This window comes from Stenella coeruleoalba, assembly GCF_951394435.1.
Source record: "Stenella coeruleoalba genome assembly, contig: scaffold_57, whole genome shotgun sequence".
NCBI lineage: Eukaryota > Metazoa > Chordata > Mammalia > Artiodactyla > Delphinidae > Stenella > Stenella coeruleoalba.
Window position 1 is genome coordinate 1,130,134 of NW_027646459.1, and position 26,534 is coordinate 1,156,667.

General features: G+C 43.8%; 1 long non-coding RNA gene across 9 annotated transcripts in view; it reads left to right on the forward strand.

The window, feature by feature from the left end:
• Positions 1-26,534, forward strand: part of LOC307181094 — a 500,233-nt gene that overhangs the window by 82,435 nt on the left and 391,264 nt on the right. The window contains exon 1 of one of the 9 annotated variants that reach the window (XR_013825882.1): positions 25,136-25,154. The exons of the other annotated variants lie outside the window; for them this stretch is intronic. This is a non-coding gene — a long non-coding RNA (uncharacterized lncRNA). Of the gene's footprint in view, positions 1-25,135; positions 25,155-26,534 lie in introns of those variants that run through there. 9 annotated transcript variants of the gene reach the window in all.

Sequence of the window (26,534 nt, forward strand, 5' to 3'; positions counted from 1 at the left end):
TTGGGGTGGCTGTGTCTTTTTGATTTTAATTTCCCTAAGCTATAGGACCATAAGTGGAAGTGCCCTAGGTTCTGTTGCTTTGTTTTTTAGATGTTTCAGGAAACACCATACACTTCTCCCGAGTGGTTGTTGGCAATTTACATCCCGCCCATCAGCATAACAAGGCTCCCAGTTCTCCATGGCCTGTCCTGCCTTTCTGGATTTTACACTTTTTTCAGATGGCCCTTTTGACCGGGGGGAAGTGAGACTTCATTGTAGTGCAGATTTCCTTTGCAAGCTTGCTTGGTTGGCCAAAAAGGGCGTATGCGTTTTTTCCTGAATATATTCAGGAAAAAACGCATACGCCCTTTTTGGCCAAGTGCATCATTGTGGACGTTCTGCCTCTTTTCCTATGCTTTCAATGCAATTCCAGTCTACCTCCTGAAATCGGTTTCCTGCAATTCTGCCCCTCTTTCAAGTCCTCTTGGCAGCCTTGCTTCAGTCTATTTTTGGACGATAGCTGTCATTTATAACTCTGCAGGTTTGTGAATTACAGTGCCCCTGAGCTCCTTTCTTCAACTCGCTTTCTTTTGAGCTGGCCGCAACACCGCAGGATGGCTTCAGGCCCTAATCTGGTTCCGGTACGGCACGCTGAGCCTTTGGTTATTTCCTCTTCCTGGTGGGAAATGAGAGTTAAATTTGCCCGTCCAGACACCTCCAGCTAGCCTCTCATTGGTTCTCGCTATTCCTGTTCATCTTCCGCAGAAATTGCAAACTGGGCCAAACAGGAGATTAAAGGCGCTGACTCTCCAAGTGGGGAGAGTGTTAGTAAAGCGTCTGGAATGTTGCACCCGAGTACCAGGGGAGGAAAACTGAGACATATTTGAACACGTCTCCCGTTCACATGGTTGATCATACTTGGGTTCCACATGCATGTTTTAGCTGAAGGAAGAATACCTTAAACCTGGAGAGTTGAGACCCGTGTAATGGGTACCATGCAATATGACTTCAAAGGGTCTTCATTTGCTCACCGAACCTCTCCAATCCTATCACTGCTGCGTTTATTCCCCTGTACACATGCTTGATTCTCTTTTGGAGACATAGCAATCCATAAGTTTTAAGATACTTACTAGTCAGGTACATTCTTAGGCGTTTAATATGGGGTGTTGAGTCCATTTCGTTGAGCAAGGAGTAGCTCTTGTCTATTCCATATTTGGCTTAAGAACTTTATCTGTGCTCATTTCAATCTGTGGTTTTATGCAGCACCCCAACTCACCTTTACCCTTAAGCAAGCATAAGTTGGTTTTCTAAATTTGAGACACTGTTCCGTTTTGGAATTCAGTTCCTGTGTAGCCAAGTTTACATTCCGTGTATTAGTGATATCTTATGATGTTTCTTTTTCTGTGTGACTTATTTCAGTTAGAATCATCATACCTGAATCCACTCATTGTGATGCTAAGGGCCTGATGACACAGAATTCATTGCTGAGTGATATTGCTTTGTAAGTAAATACCACAACTTCTTTATCCATTTTTCACTTTCTGCGATGTTGAACTTGTACTGTAAACGAGGTTCTTGTAAACAGATCCGTTCCAAACTTTGGGGTAGCTGTGTCTTTTTGATTTTAATTTCCCTAAGCTATAGGACCATAAGTGGAAGTGCCCTAGGTTCTGTTGCTTTGTTTTTTAGATGTTTCAGGAAACACCATACACTTCTCCCAAGTGGTTGTTGGCAATTTACATCCCGCCCATCAGCATAACAAGGCTCCCAGTTCTCCATGGCCTGTCTTGTCTTTCTGGATTTTACACTTTTTTCACATGGCCCTTTTGACCGGGGGGAAGTGAGACTTCATTTTAGTGCAGATTTCCTTTGCAAGCTTGCTTGGTTGGCCAAAAAGGGCGTATGCGTTTTTTCCTGAATATATTCAGGAAAAAACGCATACGCCCTTTTTGGCCAAGTGCATCATTGTGGACGTTCTGCCTCTTTTCCTATGCTTTCAATGCAATTCCAGTCTACCTCCTGAAATCGGTTTCCTGCAATTCTGCCCCGCTTTCAAGTCCTCTTGGCAGCCTTACTTCAGTCTATTTTTGGACGATAGCTGTCATTTATAACTCTGCAGGTTTGTGAAATACAGTGCCCCTGAGCTCCTTTCTTCAACTCGCTTTCTTTTGAGCTGGCCGCAACACCGCAGGATGGCTTCAGGCCCTAATCTGGTTCTGGCACGGCACGCTGAGCCTTTGGTTAATTCCTCTTCCTGGTGGGAAATGAGAGTTAAATTTGCCCGTCCAGACACCTCCAGCTAGTCTCTCATTGCTTCTCGCTATTCCTGTTCATCTTCCACAGAAATTGCAAAGTGGGCCAAACAGGAGGTTAAAGGGACTGACTCTCCAAGTCGGGAGAGTGTTAGTAAAGCGTCTGGAATGTTGCACCCGAGTACCAGGGGAGGAAAACTGAGACATATTTGAACACGTCTCCCGATTACATGGTTGATCATACTCTAGGTTCCACATGCATGTTTTAGCTGAAGGAAGAATACCTTAAACCTGGGTATTTGAAACCCGTGGAATGGGTACCATGCAATATGACTTCAAAGGGTCTTCATTTGCTCACCGAACATCTCCAATCCTATCACTGCTGCGTTTATACCCCTGTACACACGCTTGATTCTCTTTCGGAGACATAGCAATCCATAGGTTTTACGATACTTACTAGTCAGGTACATTCTTAGGCGTTTAATATGCGGTGTTGAGTCCATTTCGTTGAGCAAGGAGTAGCTCTTGTCTATTCCATATTTGGCTTAAGGAACTTTATCTGTGCTCATTTCAATCTCTGGTTTTATGCAGCACCCCAACTCACCTTTCCCCTTAAGCAAGCATAAGTTGGTTTTCTAAATTTGAGACCCTGTTCTGTTCTGTAATTCAGTTCCTGTGTAGCCAAGTTTCCATTCCGTGTATTACTGATATCTTATGATGTTTCTTTTTCTGCGTGACTTATTACAGTTAGAATCATCATACCTGAATCCACTCATTGTGCTGCTAAGGGCCTGATGACACAGATTTCATTGCTGAGTGATATTGCTTTGTAAGTAAATACCACAACTTCTTTATCCATTTTTCACTTTCTGCGATGTTGAACTTGTACTGTAAACGAGGTTCTTGTAAACAGAGCCGTTCCAAACTTTGGGGTGGCTGTGTCTTTTTGATTTTAATTTCCCTAAGCTATAGGACCATAAGTGGAAGTGCCCTAGGTTCTGTTGCTTTGTTTTTTAGATGTTTCAGGAAACACCATACACTTCTCCCGAGTGGTTGTTGGCAATTTACATCCCGCCCATTAGCATAGCAAGGCTCCCAGTTCTCCATGGCCTGTCCTGCCTTTCTGGATTTTACACTTTTTTCAGATGGCCCTTTTGACCGGGGGGAAGTGAGACTTCATTGTAGTGCAGATTTCCTTTGCAAGCTTGCTTGGTTGGCCAAAAAGGGCGTATGCGTTTTTTCCTGAATATATTCAGGAAAAAACGCATACGCACTTTTTGGCCAAGTACATCATTGTGGACGTTCTGCCTCTTTTCCTATGCTTGCAATGCAATTCCAGTCTACCTCCTGAAATCGGTTTCCTGCAATTCTGCCCCGCTTTCAAGTCCTCTTGGCAGCCTTACTTCAGTCTATTTTTGGACAATAGCTGTCATTTATAACTCTGCATGTTTGTGAATTACAGTGCCCCTGAGCTCCTTTCTTCAACTCGCTTTCTTGTGACCTGGCCGCAACACCGCAGGATGGCTTCAGGCCCTAATCTGGTTCCGGCACGGCATGCTGAGCCTTTGGTTAATTCCTCTTCCTGGTGGGAAATGAGAGTTAAATTTGCCCGTACAGACACCTCCAGCTAGTCTCTCATTGGTTCTCGCTATTCCTGTTCATCTTCCGCAGAAATTGCAAACTGTGCTAAACAGGAGGTTAAAGGGACTGACTCTCCAAGTCGGAAGAGTGTTAGTAAAGCGTCTGGAATGTTGCACCCGAGTACCAGGGGAGGAAAACTGAGACATATTTGAACACGTCTCCCGTTCACATGGTTGATCATACTCTGGATTCCACATGCATGTTTTAGCTGAAGGAAGAATACCTTAAACCTGGAGAGTTGAAACCCGTGGAATGGGTACCATGCAATATGACTTCAAAGGGTCTTCATTTGCTCACCGAACCTCTCCAATCCTATCACTGCTGCGTTTATGCCCCTGTACACACGCTTGATTCTCTTTTGGAGACATAGCAATCCATAGGTTTTAAGATACTTACTAGTCAGGTACATTCTTAGGCGTTTAATATGGGGTGTTGAGTCCATTTCGTTGAGCAAGGAGTAGCTCTTGTCTATTCCATATTTGGCTTAAGGAACTTTATCTGTGCTCATTTCAATCTCTGGTTTTATGCAGCACCCCAACTCACCTTTCCCCTTAAGCAAGCATAAGTTGGTTTTCTAAATTTGAGACCCTGTTCTGTTCTGTAATTCAGTTCCTGTGTAGCCAAGTTTACATTCCGTGTATTACTGATATCTTATGATGTTTCTTTTTCTGTGTGACTTACTTCAGTTAGAATCATCATACCTGAATCAACTCATTGTGCTGCTAAGGGCCTGATGACACAGATTTCATTGCTGAGTGATATTGCTTTGTAAGTAAATACCACAACTTCTTTATCCATTTTTCACTTTCTGCGATGTTGAACTTGTACTGTAAACGAGGTTCTTGTAAACAGAGCTGTTCCAAACTTTGGGGTGGCTGTGTCTTTTTGATTTTAATTTCCCTAAGCTATAGGACCATAAGTGGAAGTGCCCTAGGTTCTGTTGCTTTGTTTTTTAGATGTTTCAGGAAACACCATACACTTCTCCCGAGTGGTTGTTGGCAATTTACATCCCGCCCATTAGCATAACAAGGCTCCCAGTTCTCCATGGCCTGTCCTGCCTTTCTGGATTTTACACTTTTTTCAGATGGCCCTTTTGCCCGGGGGGAAGTGAGACTTCATTGTAGTGCAGATTTCCTTTGCAAGCTTGCTTGGTTGGCCAAAAAGGGCGTATGCGGTTTTTCCTGAATATATTCAGGAAAAAACGCATACGCCCTTTTTGGCCAAGTGCATCATTGTGGACGTTCTGCCTCTTTTCCTATGCTTTCAATGCAATTCCAGTCTACCTCCTGAAATCCGTTTCCTGCAATTCTGCCCTGCTTTCAAGTCCTCTTGGCAGCCTTACTTCAGTCTATTTTTGGACGATAGCTGTCATTTATAACTCTGCAGGTTTGTGAATTACAGTGCCCCTGAGCTCCTTTCTTCAACTCGCTTTCTTTTGAGCTGGCCGCAACACCACAGGATGGCTTCAGGCCCTAATCTGGTTCCGGCACGGCACGCTGAGCCTTTGGTTATTTCCTCTTCCTGGTGGGAAATGAGAGTTAAATTTGCCCGTCCAGACACCTCCAGCTAGCCTCTCATTGGTTCTCGCTATTCCTGTTCATCTTCCGCAGAAATTGCAAACTGGGCCAAACAGGAGGTTAAAGGCGCTGACTCTCCAAGTGGGGAGAGTGTTAGTAAAGCGTCTGGAATGTTGCACCCGAGTACCAGGGGAGGAAAACTGAGACATATTTGAACACGTCTCCCGTTCACATGGTTGATCATACTTGGGTTCCACATGCATGTTTTAGCTGAAGGAAGAATACCTTAAACCTGGAGAGTTGAGACCCGTGTAATGGGTACCATGCAATATGACTTCAAAGGGTCTTCATTTGCTCACCGAACCTCTCCAATCCTATCACTGCTGCGTTTATGCCCCTGTACACATGCTTGATTCTCTTTTGGAGACATAGCAATCCATAGGTTTTACGATACTTACTAGTCAGGTACATTCTTAGGCGTTTAATATGCGGTGTTGAGTCCATTTCGTTGAGCAAGGAGTAGCTCTTGTCTATTCCATATTTGACTTAAGGAACTTTATCTGTGCTCATTTCAATCTCTGGTTTTATGCAGCACCCCAACTCACCTTTCCCCTTAAGCAAGCATAAGTTGGTTTTCTAAATTTGAGACCCTGTTCTGTTCTGTAATTCAGTTCCTGTGTAGCCAAGTTTACATTCCGTGTATTACTGATATCTTATGATGTTTCTTTTTCTGTGTGACTTATTTCAGTTAGAATCATCATACCTGAATCCACTCATTGTGCTGCTAAGGGCCTGATGACACAGATTTCATTGCTGAGTGATATTGCTTTGTAAGTAAATACCACAACTTCTTTATCCATTTTTCACTTTCTGCGATGTTGAACTTGTACTGTAAACGAGGTTCTTGTAAACAGAGGCGTCCCAAACTTTGGGGTGGCTGTGTCTTTTTGATTTTAATTTCCCTAAGCTATAGGACCATAAGTGGAAGTGCCCTAGGCTCTGTTGCTTTGTTTTTTACATGTTTCAGGAAACACCATACACTTCTCCCGAGTGTCTGTTGGCAATTTACATCCCGCCCATCAGCATAACAAGGCTCCCAGTTCTCCATGGCCTGTCCTGCCTTTCTGGATTTTACCCTTTTTTCAGATGGCCCTCTTGACCGGGGGGAAGTGAGACTTCATTGTAGTGCAGATTTCCTTTGCAAGCTTGCTTGGTTGGCCAAAAAGGGCGTATGCGTTTTTTCCTGAATATATTCAGGAAAAAACGCATACGCCCTTTTTGGCCAAGTGCATCATTGTGGACGTTCTGCCTCTTTTCCTATGCTTTCAATGCAATTCCAGTCTACCTCCTGAAATCGGTTTCCTGCAATTCTGCCCCGCTTTCAAGTCCTCTTGGCAGCCTTACTTCAGTCTATTTTTGGACGATAGCTGTCATTTATAACTCTGCAGGTTTGTGAATTACAGTGCCCCTGAGCTCCTTTCTTCAACTCACTTTCTTGTGACCTGGCCGCAACACCGCAGGATGGCTTCAGGCCCTAATCTGGTTCCGGCCCGGCATGCTGAGCCTTTGGTTAATTCCTCTTCCTGGTGGGAAATGAGAGTTAAATTTGCCCGTCCAGACACCTCCAGCTAGCCTCTCATTAGTTCTCGCTATTCCTGTTCATCTTCCGCAGAAATTGCAAACTGGGCCAAACAGGAGGTTAAAGGGACTGACTCTCCAAGTCGGAAGAGTGTTAGTAAAGCGTCTGGAATGTTGCACCCGAGTACCAGGGGAGGAAAACTGAGACATATTTGAACACGTCTCCCGTTCACATGGTTGATCATACTCTGGGTTCCACATGCATGTTTTAGCTGAAGGAAGAATACCTTAAACCTGGAGAGTTGAGACCCGTGGAATGGGTACCATGCAATATGACTTCAAAGGGTCTTCATTTGCTCACCGAACCTCTCCAATCCTATCACTGCTGCGTTTATGCCCCTGTACACATGCTTGATTCTCTTTCGGAGACATAGCAATCCATAGGTTTTAAGATACTTACAAGTCAGGTACATTCTTAGGCGTTTAATATGCGGTGTTGAGTCCATTTCGTTGAGCAAGGAGTAGCTCTTGTCTATTCCATATTTGGCTTAAGGAACTTTATCTGTGCTCATTTCAATCTCTGGTTTTATGCAGCACCCCAACTCACCTTTACCCTTAAGCAAGCATAAGTTGTTTTTCTAAATTTGAGACCCTGTTCTGTTCTGTAATTCAGTTCCTGTGTAGCCAAGTTTCCATTCCGTGTATTACTGATATCTTATGATGTTTCTTTTTCTGTGTGACTTATTTCAGTTAGAATCATCATACCTGAATCCACTCATTGTGCTGCTAAGGGCCTGATGACATAGATTTCATTGCTGAGTGATATTGCTTTGTAAGTGAATACCACAACTTCTTTATCCATTTTTCACTTTCTGCGATGTTGAACTTGTACTGTAAACGAGGTTCTTGTAAACAGAGGCGTCCCAAACTTTGGGGTGGCTGTGTCTTTTTGATTTTAATTTCCCTAAGCTATAGGACCATAAGTGGAGGTGCCCTAGGCTCTGTTGCTTTGTTTTTTAGATGTTTCAGGAAACACCATACACTTCTCCCAAGTGTCTGTTGGCAATTTACATCCCGCCCATCAGCATAACAAGGCTCCCAGTTCTCAATTGCCTGTTGCCTTTCTGGATTTTACACTTTTTTCAGATGGCCCTTTTGACCGGGGGGAAGTGAGACTTCATTGTAGTGCAGATTTCCTTTGCAAGCTTGCTTGGTTGGCCAAAAAGGGAGTATGCGTTTTTTCCTGAATATATTCAGGAAAAAACGCATACGCCCTTTTTGGCCAAGTGCATCATTGTGGACGTTCTGCCTCTTTTCCTATGCTTTCAATGCAATTCCAGTCTACCTCCTGAAATCGGTTTCCTGCAATTCTGCCCCGCTTTCAAGTCCTCTTGGCAGCCTTACTTCAGTCTATTTTTGGACGATAGCTGTCATTTATAACTCTGCAGGTTTGTGAATTACAGTGCCCCTGAGCTCCTTTCTTCAACTCGCTTTCTTGTGACCTGGCCGCAACACCGCAGGATGGCTTCAGGCCCTAATCTGGTTCCGGCACGGCACGCTGAGCCTTTGGTTATTTCCTCTTCCTGGTGGGAAATGAGAGTTAAATTTGCCCGTCCAGACACCTCCAGCTAGTCTCTCATTGGTTCTCGCTATTCCTGTTCATCTTCCGCAGAAATTGCAAACTGGGCCAAACAGGAGGTTAAAGGCGCTGACTCTCCAAGTGGGGAGAGTGTTAGTAAAGCGTCTGGAATGTTGCACCCGAGTACCAGGGGAGGAAAACTGAGACATATTTGAACACGTCTCCCATTCACATGGTTGATCATACTTGGGTTCCACATGCATGTTTTAGCTGAAGGAAGAATACCTTAAACTTGGAGAGTTGAGACCCGTGGAATGGGTACCATGCAATATGACTTCAAAGGGTCTTCATTTGCTCACCGAACCTCTCCAATCCTATCACTGCTGCGTTTATGCCCCTGTACACATGCTTGATTCTCTTTCGGAGACATAGCAATCCATAGGTTTTAAGATACTTACTAGTCAGGTACATTCTTAGGCGTTTAATATGCGGTGTTGAGTCCATTTCGTTGAGCAAGGAGTAGCTCTTGTCTATTCCATATTTGACTTAAGGAACTTTATCTGTGCTCATTTCAATCTCTGGTTTTATGCAGCACCCCAACTCACCTTTACCCTTAAGCAAGCATAAGTTGGTTTTCTAAATTTGAGACCCTGTTCTGTTCTGTAATTCAGTTCCTGTGTAGCCAAGTTTACATTCCGTGTATTACTGATATTTTATGATGTTTCTTTTTCTGTGTGACTTACTTCAGTTAGAATCATCATACCTGAATCCACTCATTGTGCTGCTACGGGCCTGATGACACAGATTTCTTTGCTGAGTGATATTGCTTTGTAAGTAAATACCACAACTTCTTTATCCATTTTTCACTTTCTGCGATGTTGAACTTGTACTGTAAACGAGGTTCTTGTAAACAGAGCCGTTCCAAACTTTGGGGTGGCTGTGTCTTTTTGATTTTAATTTCCCTAAGCTATAGGACCATAAGTGGAAGTGCCCTAGGTTCTGTTGCTTTGTTTTTTAGATGTTTCAGGAAACACCATACACTTCTCCCGAGTGGTTGTTGGCAATTTACATCCCGCGCATCAGCATAACAAGGCTCCCAGTTCTCCATGGCCTGTCCTGCCTTTCTGGATTTTACACTTTTTTCAGATGGCCCTTTTGACCGGGGGGAAGTGAGACTTCATTGTAGTGCAGATTTCCTTTGCAAGCTTGCTTGGTTGGCCAAAAAGGGCGTATGCGTTTTTTCCTGAATATATTCAGGAAAAAACGCATACGCCCTTTTTGGCCAAGTGCATCATTGTGGACGTTCTGCCTCTTTTCCTATGCTTGCAATGCAATTCCAGTCTACCTCCTGAAATCGGTTTCCTGCAATTCTGCCCCGCTTTCAAGTCCTCTTGGCAGCCTTACTTCAGTCTATTTTTGGACGATAGCTGTCATTTATAACTCTGCAGGTTTGTGAATTACAGTGCCCCTGAGCTCCTTTCTTCAACTCGCTTTCTTGTGACCTGGCCGCAACACCGCAGGATGGCTTCAGGCCCTAATCTGGTTCCGGTACGGTACGCTCAGCCTTTGGTTATTTCCTCTTCCTGGTGGGAAATGAGAGTTAAATTTGCCCGTCCAGACACCTCCAGCTAGCCTCTCATTGGTTCTCGCTATTCCTGTTCATCTTCCGCAGAAATTGCAAACTGGGCCAAAGAGGAGGTTAAAGGCGCTGACTCTCCAAGTGGGGAGAGTGTTAGTAAAGCGTCTGGAATGTTGCACCCGAGTACCAGGGGAGGAAAACTGACACATATTTGAACACGTCTGCCGTTCACATGGTTGATCATACTTGGGTTCCTCATGCATGTTTTAGCTGAAGGAAGAATACCTTAAACCTGGAGAGTTGAGACCCGTGGAATGGGTACCATGCAATATGACTTCAAAGGGTCTTCATTTGCTCACCGCACCTCTCCAATCCTATCACTGCTGCGTTTATGCCCCTGTACACATGCTTGATTCTCTTTCGGAGACATAGCAATCCATAGGTTTTACGATACTTACTAGTCAGGTACATTCTTAGGCGTTTAATATGCGGTGTTGAGTCCATTTCATTGAGCAAGGAGTAGCTCTTGTCTATTCCATATTTGACTTAAGGAACTTTATCTGTGCTCATTTCAATCTCTGGTTTTATGCAGCACCCCAACTCACCTTTACCCTTAAGCAAGCATAAGTTGGTTTTCTAAATTTGAGACCCTGTTCTGTTCTGTAATTCAGTTCCTGTGTAGCCAAGTTTACATTCCGTGTATTACTGATATCTTATGATGTTTCTTTTTCTGTGTGACTTATTTCAGTTAGAATCATCGTACCTGAATCCACTCATTGTGATGCTAAGGGCCTGATGACATAGATTTCATTGCTGAGTGATATTGCTTTGTAAGTAAATACCACAACTTCTTTATCCATTTTTCACTTTCTGCGATGTTGAACTTGTACTGTAAACGAGGTTCTTGTAAACAGAGGCGTCCCAAACTTTGGGGTGGCTGTGTCTTTTTGATTTTAATTTCCCTAAGCTATAGGACCATAAGTGGAAGTGCCCTAGGCTCTGTTGCTTTGTTTTTTAGATGTTTCAGGAAACACCATACACTTCTCCCAAGTGTCTGTTGGCAATTTACATCCCGCCCATCAGCATAACAAGGCTCCCAGTTCTCAATGGCCTGTTGCCTTTCTGGATTTTACACTTTTTTCAGATGGCCCTTTTGACCGGGGGGAAGTGAGACTTCATTGTAGTGCAGATTTCCTTTGCAAGCTTGCTTGGTTGGCCAAAAAGGGCGTATGCGTTTTTTCCTGAATATATTCAGAAAAAACGCATACGCCCTTCCTGGCCAAGTGCATCATTGTGGACGTTCTGCCTCTTTTCCTATGCTTTCAATGCAATTCCAGTCTACCTCCTGAAATCGGTTTCCTGCAATTCTGCCCCGCTTTCAAGTCCTCTTGGCAGCCTTACTTCAGTATATTTTTGGACGATAGCTGTCATTTATAACTCTGCAGGTTTGTGAATTACAGTGCCCCTGAGCTCCTTTCTTCAACTCGCTTTCTTGTGACCTGGCCGCAACACCGCAGGATGGCTTCAGGCCCTAATCTGGTTCCGGTACGGTACGCTCAGCCTTTGGTTATTTCCTCTTCCTGGTGGGAAATGAGAGTTAAATTTGCCCGTCCAGACACCTCCAGCTAGCCTCTCATTGGTTCTCGCTATTCCTGTTCATCTTCCGCAGAAATTGCAAACTGGGCCAAACAGGAGGTTAAAGGCGCTGACTCTCCAAGTGGGGAGAGTGTTAGTAAAGCGTCTGGAATGTTGCACCCGAGTACCAGGGGAGGAAAACTGACACATATTTGAACACGTCTGCTGTTCACATGGTTGATCATACTTGGGTTCCACATGCATGTTTTAGCTGAAGGAAGAATACCTTAAACCTGGAGAGTTGAGACCCGTGTAATGGGTACCATGCAATATGACTTCAAAGGGTCTTCATTTGCTCACCGCACCTCTCCAATCCTATCACTGCTGCGTTTATGCCCCTGTACACATGCTTGATTCTCTTTCGGAGACATAGCAATCCATAGGTTTTACGATACTTACTAGTCAGGTACATTCTTAGGCGTTTAATATGCGGTGTTGAGTCCATTTCGTTGAGCAAGGAGTAGCTCTTGTCTATTCCATATTTGACTTAAGGAACTTTATCTGTGCTCATTTTAATCTCTGGTTTTATGCAGCACCCCAACTCACCTTTACCCTTAAGCAAGCATAAGTTGTTTTTCTAAATTTGAGACCCTGTTCTGTTCTGTAATTCAGTTCCTGTGTAGCCAAGTTTCCATTCCGTGTATTACTGATATCTTATGATGTTTCTTTTTCTGTGTGACTTATTTCAGTTAGAATCATCGTACCTGAATCCACTCATTGTGATGCTAAGGGCCTGATGACATAGATTTCATTGCTGAGTGATATTGCTTTGTAAGTAAATACCACAACTTCTTTATCCATTTTTCACTTTCTGCGATGTTGAACTTGTACTGTAAACGAGGTTCTTGTAAACAGAGGCGTCCCAAACTTTGGGGTGGCTGTGTCTTTTTGATTTTAATTTCCCTAAGCTATAGGACCATAAGTGGAAGTGCCCTAGGCTCTGTTGCTTTGTTTTTTAGATGTTTCAGGAAACACCATACACTTCTCCCAAGTGTCTGTTGGCAATTTACATCCCGCCCATGAGCATAACAAGGCTCCCAGTTCTCAATGGCCTGTTGCTTTTCTGGATTTTACACTTTTTTCAGATGGCCCTTTTGACCGGGGGGAAGTGAGACTTCATTGTAGTGCAGATTTCCTTTGCAAGCTTGCTTGGTTGGCCAAAAAGGGCGTATGCGTTTTTTCCTGAATATATTCAGGAAAAAACGCATACGCCCTTTTTGGCCAAGTGCATTATTGTGGACGTTCTGCCTCTTTTCCTATGCTTTCAATGCAATTCCTGTCTACCTCCTGAAATCGGTTTCCTGCAATTCTGCCCCGCTTTCAAGTCCTCTTGGCAGCCTTACTTCAGTCTATTTTTGGACGATAGCTGTCATTTATAACTCTGCAGGTTTGTGAATTACAGTGCTCCTGAGCTCCTTTCTTCAACTCGCTTTCTTGTGACCTGGCCGCAACACCGCAGGATGGCTTCAGGCCCTAATCTGGTTCCGGCCCGGCATGCTGAGCCTTTGGTTAATTCCTCTTCCTGGTCGGAAATGAGAGTTAAATTTGCCCGTCCAGACACCTCCAGCTAGCCTCTCATTGGTTCTCGCTATTCCTGTTCATCTTCCGCAGAAATTGCAAACTGGGCCAAACAGGAGTTTAAAGGCACTGACTCTCCAAGTGGGGAGAGTGTTAGTAAAGCGTCTGGAATGTTGCACCCGAGTACCAGGGGAGGAAAACTGAGACATATTTGAACACGTCTCCCGTTCACATGGTTGATCATACTTGGGTTCCACATGCATGTTTTAGCTGAAGGAAGAATACCTTAAACCTGGAGAGTTAAGACCTGTGTAATGGGTACCATGCAATATGACTTCAAAGGGTCTTCATTTGCTCACCGAACCTCTCCAATCCTATCACTGCTGCGTTTATGCCCCTGTACACATGCTTGATTCTCTTTCGGAGACATAGCAATCCATAGGTTTTACGATACTTACTAGACAGGTACATTCTTAGGCGTTTAATATGCGGTGTTGAGTCCATTTCGTTGAGCAAGGAGTAGCTCTTGTCTATTCCATATTTGGCTTAAGGAACTTTATCTGTGCTCATTTCAATCTCTGGTTTTATGCAGCACCCCAACTCACCTTTACCCTTAAGCAAGCATAAGTTGGTTTTCTAAATTTGAGACCCTGTTCTGTTCTGTAATTCAGTTCCTGTGTAGCCAAGTTTACATTCCGTGTATTACTGATATCTTATGATGTTTCTTTTTCTGTGTGACTTATTTCAGTTAGAATCATCGTACCTGAATCCACTCATTGTGATGCTAAGGGCCTGATGACATAGATTTCATTGCTGAGTGATATTGCTTTGTAAGTAAATACCACAACTTCTTTATCCATTTTTCACTTTCTGCGATGTTGAACTTGTACTGTAAACGAGGTTCTTGTAAACAGAGGCGTCCCAAACTTTGGGGTGGCTGTGTCTTTTTGATTTTAATTTCCCTAAGCTATAGGACCATAAGTGGAAGTGCCCTAGGCTCTGTTGCTTTGTTTTTTAGATGTTTCAGGAAACACCATACACTTCTCCCAAGTGTCTGTTGGCAATTTACATCCCGCCCATCAGCATAACAAGGCTCCCAGTTCTCAATGGCCTGTTGCTTTTCTGGATTTTACACTTTTTTCAGATGGCCCTTTTGACCGGGGGGAAGTGAGACTTCATTGTAGTGCAGATTTCCTTTGCAAGCTTGCTTGGTTGGCCAAAAAGGGCGTATGCGTTTTTTCCTGAATATATTCAGGAAAAAACGCATACGCCCTTCCTGGCCAAGTGCATCATTGTGGACGTTCTGCCTCTTTTCCTATGCTTTCAATGCAATTCCAGTCTACCTCCTGAAATCGGTTTCCTGCAATTCTGCCCCGCTTTCAAGTCCTCTTGGCCGACTTACTTCAGTCTATTTTTGGACGATAGCTGTCATTTATAACTCTGCAGGTTTGTGAATTACAGTGCCCCTGAGCTCCTTTCTTCAACTCGCTTTCTTGTGACCTGGCCGCAACACCGCAGGATGGCTTCAGGCCCTAATCTGGTTCCGGCCCGGCACGCTGAGCCTTTGGTTAATTCCTCTTCCTGGTGGGAAATGAGAGTTAAATTTGCCCGTCCAGACACCTCCAGCTAGCCTCTCATTGGTTCTCGCTATTCCTGTTCATCTTCCGCAGAAATTGCAAACTGGGCCAAACAGGAGGTTAAAGGCGCTGACTCTCCAAGTGGGGAGAGTGTTAGTAAAGCGTCTGGAATGTTGCACCCGAGTACCAGGGGAGGAAAACTGAGACATATTTGAACACGTCTCCCGTTCACATGGTTGATCATACTTGGGTTCCACATGCATGTTTTAGCTGAAGGAAGAATACCTTAAATCTGGGTAGTTGAAACCCGTGGAATGGGTACCATGCAATATGACTTCAAAGGGTCTTCATTTGCTCACCGAACCTCTCCAATCCTATCACTGCTGCGTTTATGCCCCTGTACACATGCTTGATTCTCTTTCGGAGACATAGCAATCCATAGGTTTTACGATACTTACTAGTCAGGTACATTCTTAGGCGTTTAATATGCGGTGTTGAGTCCATTTCGTTGAGCAAGGAGTAGCTCTTGTCTATTCCATATTTGACTTAAGGAACTTTATCTGTGCTCATTTCAATCTCTGGTTTTATGCAGCACCCCAACTCACCTTTACCCTTAAGCAAGCATAAGTTGGTTTTCTAAATTTGAGACCCTGTTCTGTTCTGTAATTCAGTTCCTGTGTAGCCAAGTTTACATTCCGTGTATTACTGATATCTTATGATGTTTCTTTTTCTGCGTGACTTATTACAGTTAGAATCATCATACCTGAATCCACTCATTGTGCTGCTAAGGGCCTGATGACACAGATTTCATTGCTGAGTGATATTGCTTTGTAAGTAAATACCACAACTTCTTTATCCATTTTTCACTTTCTGCGATGTTGAACTTGTACTGTAAACGAGGTTCTTGTAAACAGAGGCGTCCCAAACTTTGGGGTGGCTGTGTCTTTTTGATTTTAATTTCCCTAAGCTATAGGACCATAAGTGGAAGTGCCCTAGGCTCTGTTGCTTTGTTTTTTAGATGTTTCAGGAAACACCATACACTTCTCCCAAGTGTCTGTTGGCAATTTACATCCCGCCCATGAGCATAACAAGGCTCCCAGTTCTCAATGGCCTGTTGCTTTTCTGGATTTTACACTTTTTTCAGATGGCCCTTTTGACCGGGGGGAAGTGAGACTTCATTGTAGTGCAGATTTCCTTTGCAAGCTTGCTTGGTTGGCCAAAAAGGGCGTATGCGTTTTTTCCTGAATATATTCAGGAAAAAACGCATACGCCCTTTTTGGCCAAGTGCATTATTGTGGACGTTCTGCCTCTTTTCCTATGCTTTCAATGCAATTCCTGTCTACCTCCTGAAATCGGTTTCCTGCAATTCTGCCCCGCTTTCAAGTCCTCTTGGCAGCCTTACTTCAGTCTATTTTTGGACGATAGCTGTCATTTATAACTCTGCAGGTTTGTGAATTACAGTGCTCCTGAGCTCCTTTCTTCAACTCGCTTTCTTGTGACCTGGCCGCAACACCGCAGGATGGCTTCAGGCCCTAATCTGGTTCCGGCCCGGCATGCTGAGCCTTTGGTTAATTCCTCTTCCTGGTCGGAAATGAGAGTTAAATTTGCCCGTCCAGACACCTCCAGCTAGCCTCTCATTGGTTCTCGCTATTCCTGTTCATCTTCCGCAGAAATTGCAAACTGGGCCAAACAGGAGTTTAAAGGCACTGACTCTCCAAGTGGGGAGAGTGTTAGTAAAGCGTCTGGAATGTTGCACCCGAGTACCAGGGGAGGAAAACTGAGACATATTTGAACACGTCTCCCGTTCACATGGTTGATCATACTTGGGTTCCACATGCATGTTTTAGCTGAAGGAAGAATACCTTAAACCTGGAGAGTTAAGACCTGTGTAATGGGTACCATGCAATATGACTTCAAAGGGTCTTCATTTGCTCACCGAACCTCTCCAATCCTATCACTGCTGCGTTTATGCCCCTGTACACATGCTTGATTCTCTTTCGGAGACATAGCAATCCATAGGTTTTACGATACTTACTAGACAGGTACATTCTTAGGCGTTTAATATGCGGTGTTGAGTCCATTTCGTTGAGCAAGGAGTAGCTCTTGTCTATTCCATATTTGGCTTAAGGAACTTTATCTGTGCTCATTTCAATCTCTGGTTTTATGCAGCACCCCAACTCACCTTTACCCTTAAGCAAGCATAAGTTGGTTTTCTAAATTTGAGACCCTGTTCTGTTCTGTAATTCAGTTCCTGTGTAGCCAAGTTTACATTCCGTGTATTACTGATATCTTATGATGTTTCTTTTTCTGTGTGACTTATTTCAGTTAGAATCATCGTACCTGAATCCACTCATTGTGATGCTAAGGGCCTGATGACATAGATTTCATTGCTGAGTGATATTGCTTTGTAAGTAAATACCACAACTTCTTTATCCATTTTTCACTTTCTGCGATGTTGAACTTGTACTGTAAACGAGGTTCTTGTAAACAGAGGCGTCCCAAACTTTGGGGTGGCTGTGTCTTTTTGATTTTAATTTCCCTAAGCTATAGGACCATAAGTGGAAGTGCCCTAGGCTCTGTTGCTTTGTTTTTTAGATGTTTCAGGAAACACCATACACTTCTCCCAAGTGTCTGTTGGCAATTTACATCCCGCCCATCAGCATAACAAGGCTCCCAGTTCTCAATGGCCTGTTGCTTTTCTGGATTTTACACTTTTTTCAGATGGCCCTTTTGACCGGGGGGAAGTGAGACTTCATTGTAGTGCAGATTTCCTTTGCAAGCTTGCTTGGTTGGCCAAAAAGGGCGTATGCGTTTTTTCCTGAATATATTCAGGAAAAAACGCATACGCCCTTCCTGGCCAAGTGCATCATTGTGGACGTTCTGCCTCTTTTCCTATGCTTTCAATGCAATTCCAGTCTACCTCCTGAAATCGGTTTCCTGCAATTCTGCCCCGCTTTCAAGTCCTCTTGGCCGACTTACTTCAGTCTATTTTTGGACGATAGCTGTCATTTATAACTCTGCAGGTTTGTGAATTACAGTGCCCCTGAGCTCCTTTCTTCAACTCGCTTTCTTGTGACCTGGCCGCAACACCGCAGGATGGCTTCAGGCCCTAATCTGGTTCCGGCCCGGCACGCTGAGCCTTTGGTTAATTCCTCTTCCTGGTGGGAAATGAGAGTTAAATTTGCCCGTCCAGACACCTCCAGCTAGCCTCTCATTGGTTCTCGCTATTCCTGTTCATCTTCCGCAGAAATTGCAAACTGGGCCAAACAGGAGGTTAAAGGCGCTGACTCTCCAAGTGGGGAGAGTGTTAGTAAAGCGTCTGGAATGTTGCACCCGAGTACCAGGGGAGGAAAACTGAGACATATTTGAACACGTCTCCCGTTCACATGGTTGATCATACTTGGGTTCCACATGCATGTTTTAGCTGAAGGAAGAATACCTTAAATCTGGGTAGTTGAAACCCGTGGAATGGGTACCATGCAATATGACTTCAAAGGGTCTTCATTTGCTCACCGAACCTCTCCAATCCTATCACTGCTGCGTTTATGCCCCTGTACACATGCTTGATTCTCTTTCGGAGACATAGCAATCCATAGGTTTTACGATACTTACTAGTCAGGTACATTCTTAGGCGTTTAATATGCGGTGTTGAGTCCATTTAGTTGAGCAAGGAGTAGCTCTTGTCTATTCCATATTTGACTTAAGGAACTTTATCTGTGCTCATTTCAATCTCTGGTTTTATGCAGCACCCCAACTCACCTTTACCCTTAAGCAAGCATAAGTTGGTTTTCTAAATTTGAGACCCTGTTCTGTTCTGTAATTCAGTTCCTGTGTAGCCAAGTTTACATTCCGTGTATTACTGATATCTTATGATGTTTCTTTTTCTGTGTGACTTATTTCAGTTAGAATCATCATACCTGAATCCACTCATTGTGATGCTAAGGGCCTGATGACATAGACTTCATTGCTGAGTGATATTGCTTTGTAAGTAAATACCACAACTTCTTTATCCATTTTTCACTTTCTGCGATGTTGAACTTGTACTGTAAACGAGGTTCTTGTAAACAGAGGCGTCCCAAACTTTGGGGTGGCTGTGTCTTTTTGATTTTAATTTCCCTAAGCTATAGGACCATAAGTGGCAGTGCCCTAGGCTCTGTTGCTTTGTTTTTTAGATGTTTCAGGAAACACCATACACTTCTCCCGAGTGTCTGTTGGCAATTTACATCCCGCCAATCAGCATAACAAGGCTCCCAGTTCTCCATGGCCTGTCCTGCCTTTCTGGATTTTACACTTTTTTCAGATGGCCCTTTTGACCGGAGGGAAGTGAGACTTCATTGTAGTGCAGATTTCCTTTGCAAGCTTGCTTGGTTGGCCAAAAAGGGCGTATGCGTTTTTTCCTGAATATATTCAGGAAAAACCGCATACGCCCTTTTTGGCCAAGTGCATCATTGTGGACGTTCTGCCTCTTTTCCTATGCTTTCAATGCAATTCCAGTCTACTTCCTGAAATCGGTTTCCTGCAATTCTGCCCCGCTTTCAAGTCCTCTTGGCAGCCTTACTTCAGTCTATTTTTGGACGATAGCTGTCATTTATAACTCTGCAGGTTTGTGAATTACAGTGCCCCTGAGCTCCTTTCTTCAACTCGCTTTCTTGTGACTTGGCCGCAACACCGCAAGATGGCTTCAGGCCCTAATCTGGTTCCGGTCCGGCATGCTGAGCCTTTGGTTAATTCCTCTTCCTGGTGGGAAATGAGAGTTAAATTTGCCCGTCCAGACACCTCCAGCTAGCCTCTCATTGGTTCTCGCTATTCCTGTTCATCTTCCGCAGAAATTGCAAACTGGGCCAAACAGGAGGTTAAAGGGACTGACTCTCCACTTAGGGAGAGTGTTAGTAAAGCGTCTGGAATGTTGCACCCGAGTACCAGGGGAGGAAAACTGAGACATATTTGAACACGTCTCCCGATCACATGGTTGATCATACTCTAGGTTCCACACGCATGTTTTAGCTGAAGGAAGAATACCTTAAACCTGGGTAGTTGAAACCCGTGGAATGGGTACCATGCAATATGACTTCAAAGGGTATTCATTTTCTCACCGAACCTCTCCAATCCTATCACTGCTGCGTTTATGCCCCTGTACACATGCTTGATTCTCTTTCGGAGACATAGCAATTCTTAGGTTTTAAGATACTTACAAGTCAGGTACATTCTTAGGCGTTTAATATGCGGTGTTGAGTCCATTTCGTTGAGCAAGGAGTAGCTCTTGTCTATTCCATATTTGGCTTAAGGAACTTTATCTGTGCTCATTTCAATCTCTGGTTTTATGCAGCACCCCAACTCACCTTTACCCTTAAGCAAGCATAAGTTGTTTTTCTAAATTTGAGACCCTGTTCTGTTCTGTAATTCAGTTCCTGTGTAGCCAAGTTTCCATTCCGTGTATTACTGATATCTTATGATGTTTCTTTTTCTGTGTGACTTATTTCAGTTAGAATCATCATACCTGAATCCACTCATTGTGCTGCTAAGGTCCTGATGACATAGATTTCATTGCTGAATGATATTGCTTTGTAAGTGAATACCACAACTTCTTTATCCATTTTTCACTTTCTGCGATGTTGAACTTGTACTGTAAACGAGGTTCTTGTAAACAGAGCTGTTCCAAACTTTGGGGTGGCTGTGTCTTTTTGATTTTAATTTCCCTAAGCTATAGGACCATAAGTGGAAGTGCCCTAGGCTCTGTTGCTTTGTTTTTTAGATGTTTCAGGAAACACCATACACTTCTCCCTAGTGTCTGTTGGCAATTTACATCACGCCCATCAGCATAACAAGGCTCCCAGTTCTCAATGGCCTGTTGCCTTTCTGGATTTTACACTTTTTTCAGATGGCCCTTTTGGCCGGGGGGAAGTGAGACTTCATTGTAGTGCAGATTTCCTTTGCAAGCTTGCTTGGTTGGCCAAAAAGGGCGTATGCGTTTTTTCCTGAATATATTCAGGAAAAAACGCATACGCCCTTTTTGGCCAAGTGCATCATTGTGGACGTTCTGCCTCTTTTCCTATGCTTTCAATGCAATTCCAGTCTACCTCCTGAAATCGGTTTCCTGCAATTCTGCCCCGCTTTCAAGTCCTCTTGGCAGCCTTACTTCCGTCTATTTTTGGACGATAGCTGTCATTTATAACTCTGCAGGTTTGTGAATTACAGTGCCCCTGAGCTCCTTTCATCAACTCGCTTTCTTGTGACCTGGCCGCAACACCGCAGGATGGCTTCAGGCCCTAATCTGGTTCCAGCCCGGCACGCTGAGCCTTTGGTTAATTCTTCTTCCTGTTGGGAAATGAGAGTTAAATTTGCCCGTCCAGACACCTCCAGCTAGCCTCTCATTGGTTCTCGCTATTCCTGTTCATCTTCCGCAGAAATTGCAAACTGGGCCAAACAGGAGGTTAAAGGGACTGACTCTCCAAGTGGGGAGAGTGTTAGTAAAACATCTGGAATGTTGCACCCGAGTACCAGGGGAGGAAAACTGAGACATATTTGAACACGTCTCCCGATCACATGGTTGATCATACTCTAGGTTCCATATGCATGTTTTAGATGAAGGAAGAATACCTTAAACCTGGGTAGTTGAAACCCGTGGAATGGGTACCATGCAATATGACTTCAAAGGGTCTTCATTTGCTCACCGAACCTCTCCAATCCTATCACTGCTGCGTTTATGCCCCTGTACACATGCTTGATTCTCTTTCGGAGACATAGCAATCCATAGGTTTTAAGATACTTACAAGTCAGGTACATTCTTAGGCGTTTAATATGCGGTGTTGAGTCCATTTCGTTGAGCAAGGAGTAGCTCTTGTCTATTCCATATTTGGCTTAAGGAACTTTATCTGTGCTCATTTCAATCTCTGGTTTTATGCAGCACCCCAACTCACCTTTACCCTTAAGCAAGCATAAGTTGTTTTTCTAAATTTGAGACCCTGTTCTGTTCTGTAATTCAGTTCCTGTGTAGCCAAGTTTCCATTCCGTGTATTACTGATATCTTATGATGTTTCTTTTTCTGTGTGACTTATTTCAGTTAGAATCATCATACCTGAATCCACTCATTGTGCTGCTAAGGGCCTGATGACATAGATTTCATTGCTGAGTGATATTGCTTTGTAAGTGAATACCACAACTTCTTTATCCATTTTTCACTTTCTGCGATGTTGAACTTGTACTGTAAACGAGGTTCTTGTAAACAGAGCCGTTCCAAACTTTGGGGTGGCTGTGTCTTTTTGATTTTAATTTCCCTAAGCTATAGGACCATAAGTGGAAGTGCCCTAGGCTCTGTTGCTTTGTTTTTTAGATGTTTCAGGAAACACCATACACTTCTCCCTAGTGTCTGTTGGCAATTTACATCACGCCCATCAGCATAACAAGGCTCCCAGTTCTCAATGGCCTGTTGCCTTTCTGGATTTTACACTTTTTTCAGATGGCCCTTTTGACCGGGGGATAGTGAGACTTCATTTTAGTGCAGATTTCCTTTGCAAGCTTGCTTGGTTGGCCAAAAAGGGCGTATGCGTTTTTTCCTGAATATATTCAGGAAAAAACGCATACGCCCTTTTTGGCCAAGTGCATCATTGTGGACGTTCTGCCTCTTTTCCTATGCTTTCAATGCAATTCCAGTCTACCTCCTGAAATCGGTTTCCTGCAATTCTGCCCCGCTTTCAAGTCCTCTTGGCAGCCTTACTTCAGTCTATTTTTGGACGATAGCTGTCATTTATAACTCTGCAGGTTTGTGAATTACAGTGCTCCTGAGCTCCTTTCTTCAACTCGCTTTCTTGTGACCTGGCCGCAACACCGCAGGATGGCTTCAGGCCCTAATCTGGTTCCAGCCCGGCCTGCTGAGCCTTTGGTTAATTCCTATTCCTGGTGGGAAATGAGAGTTAAATTTGCCCGTCCAGACACCTGCAGCTAGTCTCTCATTGGTTCTCGCTATTCCTGTTCATCTTCCGCAGAAATTGCAAACTGGGCCAAACAGGATGTTAAAGGGACTGACTCTCCAAGTGGGGAGAGTGTTAGTAAAGCGTCTGGAATGTTGCACCCGAGTACCAGGGGAGGAAAACTGAGACATATTTGAACACGTCTCCCGATCACATGGTTGATCATACTCTGGGTTCCACATGCATGTTTTAGCTGAAGGAAGAATACCTTAAACCTGTGTAGTTGAAACCCGTGGAATGGGTACCATGCAATATGACTTCAAAGGGTCTTCATTTGCTCACCGAACCTCTCCAATCCTATCACTGCTGCGTTTATGCCCCTGTACACATGCTTGATTCTCTTTTGGAGACATAGCAATCCATAGGTTTTAAGATACTTACAAGTCAGGTACATTCTTAGGCATTTAATATGCGGTGTTGAGTCCATTTCGTTGAGCAAGGAGTAGCTCTTGTCTATTCCATATTTGACTTAAGGAACTTTATCTGTGCTCATTTCAATCTCTGGTTTTATGCAGCACCCCAACTCACCTTTACCCTTAAGCAAGCATAAGTTGGTTTTCTAAATTTGAGACCCTGTTCTGTTCTGTAATTCAGTTCCTGTGTAGCCAAGTTTCCATTCCGTGTATTACTGATATCTTATGATGTTTCTTTTTCTGTGTGACTTATTTCAGTTAGAATCATCATACCTGAATCCACTCATTGTGATGCTAAGGGCCTGATGACATAGATTTCATTGCTGAGTGATATTGCTTTGTAAGTAAATACCACAACTTCTTTATCCATTTTTCACTTTCTGCGATGTTGAACTTGTACTGTAAACGAGGTTCTTGTAAACAGAGGCGTCCCAAATTTGGGGTGGCTGTGTCTTTTTGATTTTAATTTCCCTAAGCTATAGGACCATAAGTGGAAGTGCCCTAGGCTCTGTTGCTTTGTTTTTTAGATGTTTCAGGAAACACCATACACTTCTCCCGAGTGTCTGTTGGCAATTTACATCCCGCCCATCAGCATAACAAGGCTCCCAGTTGTCCATGGCCTGTCCTGCCTTTCTGGATTTTACACTTTTTTCAGATGGCCCTTTTGACCAGGGGGAAGTGAGACTTCATTGTAGTGCAGATTTCCTTTGCAAGCTTGCTTGGTTGGCCAAAAAGGGCGTATGCGTTTTTTCCTGAATATATTCAGGAAAAAACGCATACGCTCTTTTTGGCCAAGTGCATCATTGTGGACGTTCTGCCTCTTTTCCTATGCTTTCAATGCAATTCCAGTCTACTTCCTGAAATCGGTTTCCTGCAATTCTGCCCCGCTTTCAAGTCCTCTTGGCAGCCTTACTTCAGTCTATTTTTGGACGATAGCTGTCATTTATAACTCTGCAGGTTTGTGAATTACAGTGCCCCTGAGCTCCTTTCTTCAACTCGCTTTCTTGTGACCTGGCCGCAACACCGCAAGATGGCTTCAGGCCCTAATCTGGTTCCGGTCCGGCATGCTGAGCCTTTGGTTAATTCCTCTTCCTGGTGGGAAATGAGAGTTAAATTTGCCCGTCCAGACACCTCCAGCTAGCCTCTCATTGGTTCTCGCTATTCCTGTTCATCTTCCGCAGAAATTGCAAACTGGGCCAAACAGGAGGTTAAAGGGACTGACTCTCCACTTAGGGAGAGTGTTAGTAAAGCGTCTGGAATGTTGCACCCGAGTACCAGGGGAGGAAAACTGAGACATATTTGAACACGTCTCCCAATCACATGGTTGATCATACTCTAGGTTCCACATGCATGTTTTAGCTGAAGGAAGAATACCTTAAACCTGGGTAGTTGAAACCCGTGGAATGGGTACCATGCAATATGACTTCAAAGGGTCTTCATTTGCTCACCGAACCTCTCCAATCCTATCACTGCTGCGTTTATGCCCCTGTACACATGCTTGATTCTCTTTCGGAGACATAGCAATCCATAGGTTTTACGATACTTACTTTTCAGGTACATTCTTAGGCGTTTAATATGCGGTGTTGAGTCCATTTCGTTGAGCAAGGAGTAGCTCTTGTCTATTCCATATTTGACTTAAGGAACTTTATCTGTGCTCATTTCAATCTCTGGTTTTATGCAGCACCCCAACTCACCTTTACCCTTAAGCAAGCATAAGTTGGTTTTCTAAATTTGAGACCCTGTTCTGTTCTGTAATTCAGTTCCTGTGTAGCCAAGTTTACATTCCGTGTATTACTGATATCTTATGATGTTTCTTTTTCTGTGTGACTTATTTCAGTTAGAATCATCATACCTGAATCCACTCATTGTGATGCTAAGGGCCTGATGACATAGACTTCATTGCTGAGTGATATTGCTTTGTAAGTAAATACCACAACTTCTTTATCCATTTTTCACTTTCTGCGATGTTGAACTTGTACTGTAAACGAGGTTCTTGTAAACAGAGGCGTCCCAAACTTTGGGGTGGCTGTGTCTTTTTGATTTTAATTTCCCTAAGCTATAGGACCATAAGTGGCAGTGCCCTAGGCTCTGTTGCTTTGTTTTTTAGATGTTTCAGGAAACACCATACACTTCTCCCGAGTGTCTGTTGGCAATTTACATCCCGCCCATCAGCATAACAAGGCTCCCAGTTCTCCATGGCCTGTCCTGCCTTTCTGGATTTTACACTTTTTTCAGATGGCCCTTTTGACCGGGGGGAAGTGAGACTTCATTGTAGTGCAGATTTCCTTTGCAAGCTTGCTTGGTTGGCCAAAAAGGGCGTATGCGTTTTTTCCTGAATATATTCAGGAAAAACCGCATACGCCCTTTTTGGCCAAGTGCATCATTGTGGACGTTCTGCCTCTTTTCCTATGCTTTCAATGCAATTCCAGTCTACTTCCTGAAATCGGTTTCCTGCAATTCTGCCCCGCTTTCAAGTCCTCTTGGCAGCCTTACTTCAGTCTATTTTTGGACGATAGCTGTCATTTATAACTCTGCAGGTTTGTGAATTACAGTGCCCCTGAGCTCCTTTCTTCAACTCGCTTTCTTGTGACTTGGCCGCAACACCGCAAGATGGCTTCAGGCCCTAATCTGGTTCCGGTCCGGCATGCTGAGCCTTTGGTTAATTCCTCTTCCTGGTGGGAAATGAGAGTTAAATTTGCCCGTCCAGACACCTCCAGCTAGCCTCTCATTGGTTCTCGCTATTCCTGTTCATCTTCCGCAGAAATTGCAAACTGGGCCAAACAGGAGGTTAAAGGGACTGACTCTCCACTTAGGGAGAGTGTTAGTAAAGCGTCTGGAATGTTGCACCCGAGTACCAGGGGAGGAAAACTGAGACATATTTGAACACGTCTCCCGATCACATGGTTGATCATACTCTAGGTTCCACATGCATGTTTTAGCTGAAGGAAGAATACCTTAAACCTGGGTAGTTGAAACCCGTGGAATGGGTACCATGCAATATGACTTCAAAGGGTCTTCATTTGCTCACCGAACCTCTCCAATCCTATCACTGCTGCGTTTATGCCCCTGTACACATGCTTGATTCTCTTTCGGAGACATAGCAATTCTTAGGTTTTAAGATACTTACAAGTCAGGTACATTCTTAGGCGTTTAATATGCGGTGTTGAGTCCATTTCGTTGAGCAAGGAGTAGCTCTTGTCTATTCCATATTTGGCTTAAGGAACTTTATCTGTGCTCATTTCAATCTCTGGTTTTATGCAGCACCCCAACTCACCTTTACCCTTAAGCAAGCATAAGTT